This window comes from Miscanthus floridulus, chromosome 4 (assembly GCF_019320115.1).
Source record: "Miscanthus floridulus cultivar M001 chromosome 4, ASM1932011v1, whole genome shotgun sequence".
NCBI classification, from domain to species: Eukaryota; Viridiplantae; Streptophyta; class Magnoliopsida; order Poales; family Poaceae; genus Miscanthus; species Miscanthus floridulus.
The window spans coordinates 21,708,681-21,718,078 of NC_089583.1; positions in this window are offsets into that span (position 1 = coordinate 21,708,681).

Here is a 9,398-nt window from a genome sequence, read left to right on the forward strand (position 1 = left end):
ATGTAGCCGATACAATGTCTTGTACTATCTGTGTGATTGTCCAAGATGGAATTGACTTGATAGCATAGGTTTTGGAAAACAAAGCAGTAGTTGCATTGTTAAACGGCTTGCTGTTACATTGCTCTACGAGACATAGCCTCCGTAATTAGCAAAAAGTTGTCACCTAGCTGGAGGTTAAGCTTCCGACTAGTAACTAATCAGTTGTCTCTCAACACTAAAAGTTCTAAATCTGCACTCTTGCCAACAATAGTTGTGATTGACGCCTAACAGATGGTCGCCATCGAAGTCAGCAGGCAAGGGGTCACACTAGAGATGGTTGATCTCGACTGTGCGATCTGCATGCACATAATGATCAAGACTTGGATAGCCAAGTCATAATCATAATGTGACGTTCGATTATTATCTAACTAATAACTTGTCCAACATTAAGTGTTGTGTGCCTTTCTGATCCAATGAGAAGGACATAAGTTGCTCACTAGATGACTGACATCATTACAGGGACTGTTAAGTAGAGTCACTTGTCTACCATCTCTTGCAGTCTGTTAGTGACCTGTTCTTCAAAGGTTAACCGTTGGACGACTCCAGAAGGAAGTCCTATTGCATCTAATTCAACATACAGATCTTCTACCATGATAAGGAGAGATAACCAAGGAAGAGCTCACATGAGAATAACATATCGGTGTAGTTCTGTAATGGATCATGACTAGGAACCTCGATACCAGCACATGCCGAGCAGCACATCCTTGTGTGTGCACCCACAGGAGGCTCTCGGTTTCATCACGGCACCATAGATCGCTAATCGTGGCACCATTACTGAACATACAACCCACAAGAAATCTCACATGGCACAAATTGGGTTGCATAGGAGCAAGCACTATGCGAAGGAGGGATAGCAAACAAAGGTAGTCACAAGGTTAGGAGTCAACAAGCAGGGGATCCGAAGATTAAAACACAGCGCAAGAGAGCATAGCCTAATTGCCAAAGACAACTAAGCAGGGGACTTCTTGCTGAATTTCCATATACGTCTTGTGTCCACCAAGTGATTACCAGGTCAAGATTAATATGCGATTTGGTCTTGTCAAGGAGCAACATGAGATTAAGACTAATAAACGTCCAGAGACTTGAGAGAGTTGGGGACAAAACAAACGAGATTTGAGGGACAGAGCCAAAGCACTAACTAAGAACTCAGTTGATAAAGCAATGACATGATTAGTGAGGAAAAGGTTCCAAAGCCAGGGTAGATAGCGATTAGAGTTGCGCCAGATCATCAGGAGGAGAAGGAGCAATGAAGTCCGACAAGGATTTCAGAGCAAGGTCCTTCCAACCACGACACATGCAAGCATTCAAGGGAACTAAACTTGGGCGTAAGGTCAAGCAAAGGCATGGATAAAGGTCTTCATAGCACAACGTTCAATGGCTAGCAACCACGTGTACAGGCTCAGGCTCCTAAGAGAGAACTTAATTGAAAATGACAACCATGAGATTACCAAAACTTGGACGTTGTTCTAGGATAGCGCTCTTCAACACTCATATGCTTTCCGAGGACAAAAGGAGTGACAACTACGGCACTACCTAGATAACGAGCATCCACACCTACATCATGGTCTTAAGCAAGCATTTTGAAATACTCAATCTAATTAGCTTAAGCGACTAATACTAAACACGAAGCTCGCACATAATATGCAGGCACCTACAGCAACACCACTACACATAAGCATGCGAACATGGTAGTAAGGTACTGTTATCTTTTTATTTCCTTTTTACTGAGTAGGTGGATATCTCTACAAAACAAGTTTTACTTACATTTAGCAATTTAGTTTTCAAAGAGGTGAACTTTTTGCTAACTACTAACTTGTCATCTATTGCCTTTGGAAGCAAACATACAAGGCAAAGCTAATCACACCCTATCTTCAAGCACAACTATTCAAGCGGCATGGAACAAGGCATTTAATCTAGCTTCACACAGGGAAGATAGCAACCACACATGGATCACAAGTTACTTAATATTATAACAAGGTGAGGGAAGCATATTTATGCACAAGCACAATCATGATGCATGCTCGTCCTATTCGTCCTCACAAAATTGCCAGCCTAAGGCGGCAATCATGTTCTATGTCGGTGGCATAACACGTACTCTCTTGATATATAGCTAGTCGTCGGCTACATTCAATCTATGCATTCATGGTTAGCGTACCTGCAGGCAAATTCATTGCAGCCCATCCCCACAAGAGATAAATAAGCACACAATGAAAGCAGTAAACTAAGATACTCTCCATATATACATCCCCAGATATATATACTTTGGTATCCATAGCTACCCGATAGATATACCCACAATTAAGTACCTTCATATATACATGTGTGTAACATGTAAATATTCCAGCAACCATAGCTAACTCTCCCCTAGACCGATAGTTGGACGGTCATGCTCTCACAACTCACACTTACCTGGGTGTAGAGGCAATTAATCCATATATTACCATTCAAGCAAATGGCATCCATACAATAGCACGCCATATGGACAACGAAAGTAAAATTGCAATAAAGTACATCCCTCAAAGTTAGTACTTAGATAGCCACCTAATAGTCCTTAACTGGGCATAAAGGAGGATGTTGCTAGCATAGTGTTGTAAATTAGTTTTGACAATTTTGTCTATAGCTAAAATTTTAGTCAAAATAGGCTTTTTAAAACAAAACTTTGTTTTGAAAACTATGTACATAATAGTATTATGCTTAATCTCACTCTGATACCAGCTGTGACAGAACAGTCCAATTTATATAAGATCAAGTACGGCTGTCCCCACTTAACACGTTGACACACGCATACTCTCACTTATATAAACCTGGTAGTCTGTCGAGTGTCACGTAGGACTTCGGTAAATCAACATCACAACCAAGATCGCGTAATTAAGCAAATACACATCACATACGCAGAGTTGCAGCAGAAATAATATTACAAATAGGTTCATAAATAATAGTACAAGTTTGGATTTCAAAACCGATTAGTGAAAACAACATAACTTTCAAATGATTACATTAATATAAGTTCCAAATACATTTCTAGCATAAGTGACATCCTCAGATAAAAGCATATAGATGAGAATAAATATAGAGTCACCGAGCTCACCGACGGTTAACCACCATCCTCAGCAGGCCAAAACCTCACCTGCAACATGGTGGGATAAATCCTGAGTACTCGAATGTACTCAGCTAGACTTACCCGTCATAAACCAGAAATAAAATTGACTCTAAGGAGTATGCAAGGCTTTATAAGTGGAGGTAGCTTGACAACATTTTGCATAAAAAGCGATTAACTCAATTATACAATTATAATTCTGTCATCAAGTTAATTATAACTATCCATCTCTAGATTAGCAACTATCCTGTGCCAAACACGTGGTATATTATTTTAAAAGCATACACTAGTAACCATAGCCAGTGTTGTAATTCCATATTCATTCGAACCATCATGTTCCATAACACAGTTACTACGATGTTGGAGCTAGCCAAGTTTCTCACTATCCGAGAGAGACAGCGATTCGAATCGATTTCAACCAGCTGGGAATTTATTCCTAACACAAACCCAGGCAGACTAGATCAATGGTCACCTTAGGTCACCTTTGGTACAACTCAGGTACACATTTCACGGGTTTGTACCACGTCGCACAATCTGGGACACCAAATGCTAGGACGTTCAGGCCTAGCCTGCCCTTGGGCTCAGTCTGATCGCCCCCCGCAAGGAGCGCACAATAGAATGGGGCCTGGCCTGAGTTGAGCTACTCGGCTTCACGGTCGGAATGAGTTATCCAGCCAGCTAAGTGATAGGCATGCGTTAAATCTTGTCAAAAGTTCCAACAACGGTACGGTCTTTGATCGGCACAGACGGAATCACATGAGTTAACCCACACATAGACTCTGTCCGGCCTCGATTTACATCACCCCATGGTTCTGTTCCACGATAGCAAATATAGCCAACCGTGCTTCGGTATCCACCTAAATCTCGCAAGTGACAGGAAATCACCCGACTTCTACCGGTCTAAGCAAGGCTAAGCATATATTCGATCCTAGACCTATATAGGGTTAGAGGTGGTACTTCTGGACAAGGAATTCATATGCATCAAGTGGTTCCAATCAACTCTTATAACTTAATGCATCAATCATAAGAACTTGAGTAATATTTGTAAAATACTGGGAGACTTAGAATGCTCCGAGGCTTGCTTGGGATCCAACACAAGTCAGTTCATTTAGCTTGCACCAACTTGGTGACATCTTCGGTCCTAGCACTTGCTTAGTCCTTTCATCTTCGGGATAGATCCACCAAACCCAATCTTCGAGTTTGGCTCCACGTCACATCCTTCACGTGGTTCATCTAGCGTACCTAAATGAGATGCAAGATGCATGTATATGAATGTGATGAATGGTAACACAAGATGCCTCACATAAGCATTCAAGACCAACACAAGATTATGCAAGACATAGACACCAATAGCTATTTAACTAACATCACACAACTAACCATAGAGAGCAAGCACATCAAGCATGACACAAGTTTAACAAGGTCACAAGTATCATAACTTGACCATCAACAAGGGCATAAGCCACACTTAGCAACACATGGAGTAAACAACCACAACTAGCATATGTCTATTTCTGGACTGGAAACAATAGCTTCATGTTGGGATCGTAACTAGAGTTATACAAATCCAATAGCCATGCAATAAGACATTATGGAAAGCTGATGAAATTTTCTAAAATTCATATTTAATCATCTTAGCATGATTCTCAAGTTAACTAAGTCAAATATACCCATTTACAGAAACTGGTCCACAATTGACAGAGAGCAGCCATATCTGAAACCCAACTTTAAACAGGCATAACTCACAAAAATATTTGGCCAAATGCTAGGAAACGTTAACACAAGATGTTTAAGTTAGTTATCTACAACTTTCTTATTATCATCTAGGTGTGATTCAAATCTTAACTAGATCAAACACTAGCATCTTTTAGATCTGCTCAGAATACAATCAAAACCTGATAGAAGACTTAAAAGTCATGTGACTCCTAAACTATTAGGCCTATGGTCTTACAATTTGAACACAAGAAATATTATGAAATTTACTACAACTTTTGTATTCACTACAACCATAGCAAACATCATTTACACCACAAAAATAATTGTACAATCAAAACTGCAATTGTAGCCCAACAACAGTGGTACAGAAAACTGATAGGAACTTCAGAGAAGCATAACTAGAGTTCTAGACCTCCAACAAACATGAACCATAACTTTTTGAAAAGCTTAGGAAGTTACCTGCAACTTTATTATTCTCATATTAAGATGATTCTATAGTTAGAAGGGTCAATTAATCCCATAATTGCATCTCTATCCAAAACATAGACACAAACTGACATGCCACTTTAAACAGCTATAAATGGAGTTATACTTGTCCAATAAATGTGGTTCTAGACTTTTTAGAAAGCTTAGCAAATTCTAAACAACTTTGTTGTAAACACCTAAAGCTAATTCTACTACTAAGAAGGCCCCACAGTAAGAACAAGGAAACCCTCTCTGGTTTTGGGCAGAAACAGCCACAGAGATTTAAGCAAGTATAACTCAAGATCTACTTAACCAAAAATCATGATATTTAGCTTTTTGAAAAGCTTAATAAAAGTACTACAACTCATGTATTTTCATCAAGTCATTATTCATAACTTAACTGAGCCAATTAATTCAAACATGCAGAACTGTTCAGGGTAGGAGCAAGGCAATATAGGGCATTTGTTATTTTTATAATTCTTAAAATATAAATCCTAAACCCCTGAAATTTTGCCAGACATCAACCATCACCTTAGTAGCACTCCACAAAAATTTCATATTTATTTGAGCGTAAAAACTGCAGTTATGAAAAAGACAAGGCATGACAAGTATCAAGAACCTAGCTGCATAGATATATTTTTACAGCAAAATATTTAAACTAAAACATTCCACATTATAGATCTACTGCATAGACAATTTCACAAGGATTCCAGAAAGTCCTCATTTACTATTTTACGATTTTTATACTAATTACTATGAATTTTCAAAGTGGAGCATTCAAATCTGCAAAAATCAGAGAAAGGAAATTTAAATCTTGCATCGAGGTCCCTGCAGTAAACACAAATTAAACTCCAGCGAAAAGGTCCTCATGAGCACTATTCACATGAGTCACAACTTCTTCACTTAACCCCCTCCCTTTTCCCCTATTGTCGCGCGAGGTCCTTCTTCTTCCTCCAACAGACAGGAACGGAGCAGCAGCTAGCCGGGGAGACGGAGGGCTCGGCCAGCGGGGCAGCGGCTGACGGAGGCAAGGAGGGGACGTGCTGGGGCTTGGCCGTGGCCAGCCGTGGCCATGCCTAGCCTTGGCCGGCCAAGCTGTAGGCAGCAGCAGTGCATCAGCTGAGCAGTGCCAGGACGGCACTACCGGCAGCGGCAGCCTCAGCGACAGCAAGCGCACAGTGGGGCTTAGCTCCGACTAGGGCTTGGAGAGGCGGTCGTGGGGCCGTAGGAATGCTCGGTGGTGGCGCTAGAAAGGCTGCAAGAGAGGGAGTAGTGGCGGCAAGGAAGTTCGGCGGCGGCGGCCATGGCGGCTCCGCTCTGGCATGCGCGCGCAGAGGGATAGCGCTAGGAAGGGCGAGAGCGGGTGCGGGATGCCAGGGCAGCTCGGGCGTCCGCATTTGGAGGCACAGGGAGCAGGGTGGCACATGGCGCGGAGGTCGGACGCGCATCGGCAATGGAGGGCGCGCTCTGCTGCATGGTTGACGCGTCGGCCTGCTGTCGAATACCTGGCGTGCGTCGGTGAGGGCGAGGTGGGGAGCTGATTTGGGACACTTCCAGGCCGAATCAGACCTTGGGCCAAAAACGAAGTTTGTTCACCTTGGCCTGCTCTACATTTTTCATTAAGGTATTCTAGTCATTTGAGCAACATAATAGTGGGTAATTTAATCTCCAAAGTGGCATTATCAATGCATTGACGACGATTAACAAACTCCAAAATTGAGGGTCATAACAAGGTCAAACAAGTGCCATCCTTTTACATGATCTTCTCCATGAACTTAGCTCCAACTTTTATTTTGGGGTCAACTTGAGATGCTTAACAAATTTCGGAGAACGCGAGACGCCAATGCCGAGGTCGATGAATTTCTAGACTTAGAATATTTCTAAGTGCTGAAATCAGCAGTAGGTTCCAACTTTGAGCCACTGCTAGACTTGGTTCCGAGCTGATCCATGGTGTAACAACCCAAAAATCCACACACCAAAAATCACAACTACAAAATTTTTGTTAAAAACTTCCATGTGATGATGAGTGTCATGTAAAGAAACCCAATCTAAGATTTGCATTAGAAGTAACCCAACCTAAGTCGACACATAAGCATAGCATGTCATATGTTGGTTATGATTATTTAATTTCTAACAAATAGATGTTGCATACATTGTTCACTCAAATTGTGAGTTGGATCTTCATTTGCTTTATGTTATGCTTAACAATTCCATTTAAGTAATAAACCATAAAATTATAATTAAACAAAATCCTCTAAACTACAATGAACAAGTTACCTCAGTTTTAAATTCAAATTCTAAACCAAATTTAAAATTCAAACAAGGAAAAGAAATGAGAAACAGAAAAAGAAAAAGGGAAGAACAAGGCCTCGTAGGCTCGGCCTGCTCGGCCTGCGCCGGCCAGCCAGCCTCAGCGCGCGCACGCGGCCCAGTAGGCCACCCACACCCGCACGCCTGTCAGCCCCGCCAGCAGTCGCTGCCACTTGGCCCCGCGCGTCAGCCGCGCGCTGTTCACGCATGCGCCCCTCTTCCCTTCGCCCGCAACCGCTGCCAACGGACCCCACTCGTCAGCCATTTTCCCTGTTCATCTTCTCCACACCCATGCCGATTCTCCCCTCCGACAGAACGCCGACAGCGGTGGCAGGGGCGGGCCAGGGGTCATGCCCGGGGCATGGTCCTGTCTCCCCCTTGGCGCATCGCCCACGCGACCTCCGCGCCAACCACCCCACGCCGCGATGCCGCTCGATGCGCTCGACGCAATCCACAGCCGTCCGCCTTGGAGCTCAGGGCGCCGGCTATAAAGCCACGGCCTCAGTTGCCCTAGCACTCATCCCATCACCCGCCGCCGCTTGGTGGCCATCCACAGCACATCCGAACCAAGAGAGAAGGGGGAGAAGGGGAAGAAAGGAGAAGGGAAGAAAACACCGAAGCCGCCACGGAGGAGGAGGTCGTCGGAGCCGAAGACGACGTCGGCGTTTTGTCACCGACGCGGTTCGGCATGGCACTGCATGGCTTTCGAAGCTTCACGGCCTCGAATCGACACGGCATCGCCATCCATTCTTCCACGCCACCTAAGGTGAGCCTTCCGGTCTCTCTGCTCGCCGCCGGACCCTGCTATTCGGCCATGGCGCTCCACCTCGGGAGCGTGTAGGCCAAGGCCATCTCTGGCCATTGGGAACACCCGCACCCACGCACACGTCTATGACCATGCTATGACCACCTCGCTGGAGCCCATAGCGAACCGCGCACCTCACCGTCGTCACCATTCGCCGTAGCCGCCGGGAAGCCCTACCAGCCATAGGAGAACCCGAGGCCCCGCTTGAGCCCTGGATGCATTCGTCGTGCACCCACAAAACCACCGGAGCCATCGTCTGCCTAGCCTAGTTACTAGGGAGCCGGCGTGCACGACCTTGCCACCGGTAGGGCACCGCCGAGCCACCAACCATTGTGGCCAACGACTTGGAAGACCCCGACCACCACTAGGGCTCTAGGATCATGATCGCCGTGACCTAGGGTAGCTTTTCCCCTCTCTAGTTGGGCACCAGCCTCGCCACGGAGGCTCACCAGCGAAGCTCGCCACCGACAGGAGCGCCGCCGCAGGAGAAAAACAGGGGAACACCCCCCTCGTCGGCCACCAGCATGTGCACCCGAAGTACGTGGACCACGCTTGGGAGACTATGGGTGGACTCGGTCCACCGTAGACCAGTCTACGGTCCATGGACCAGCATCACTTGGTCCACCGTAGACCGCAAGCCATGGACCACAGCCCAATAAGAGCCCACGGCCGTGACATGGCAGCGTCACAGCGTGCCACGTGTTCAGCCCGGCCCGACCCAGACCGGCCTAACCCGAAGCCCAACTGGCCCAGTTCAGACCCGGCCCGTATTGACCGTTGACTGGTCAATGCTAACCGTTGACTTGGCTCCACATGTTAGTGACACGAACACCCTAGACCCACACATCAGATGCTGACGTCATGCTGACGTCATGTGGGACCCACATGTTAGCAGCCAGCACAGCCGAGGTGACGTCATGCTGACGTCACGCTGACATCAGCTGCTGACGTCAGCAGCCCAGGCCC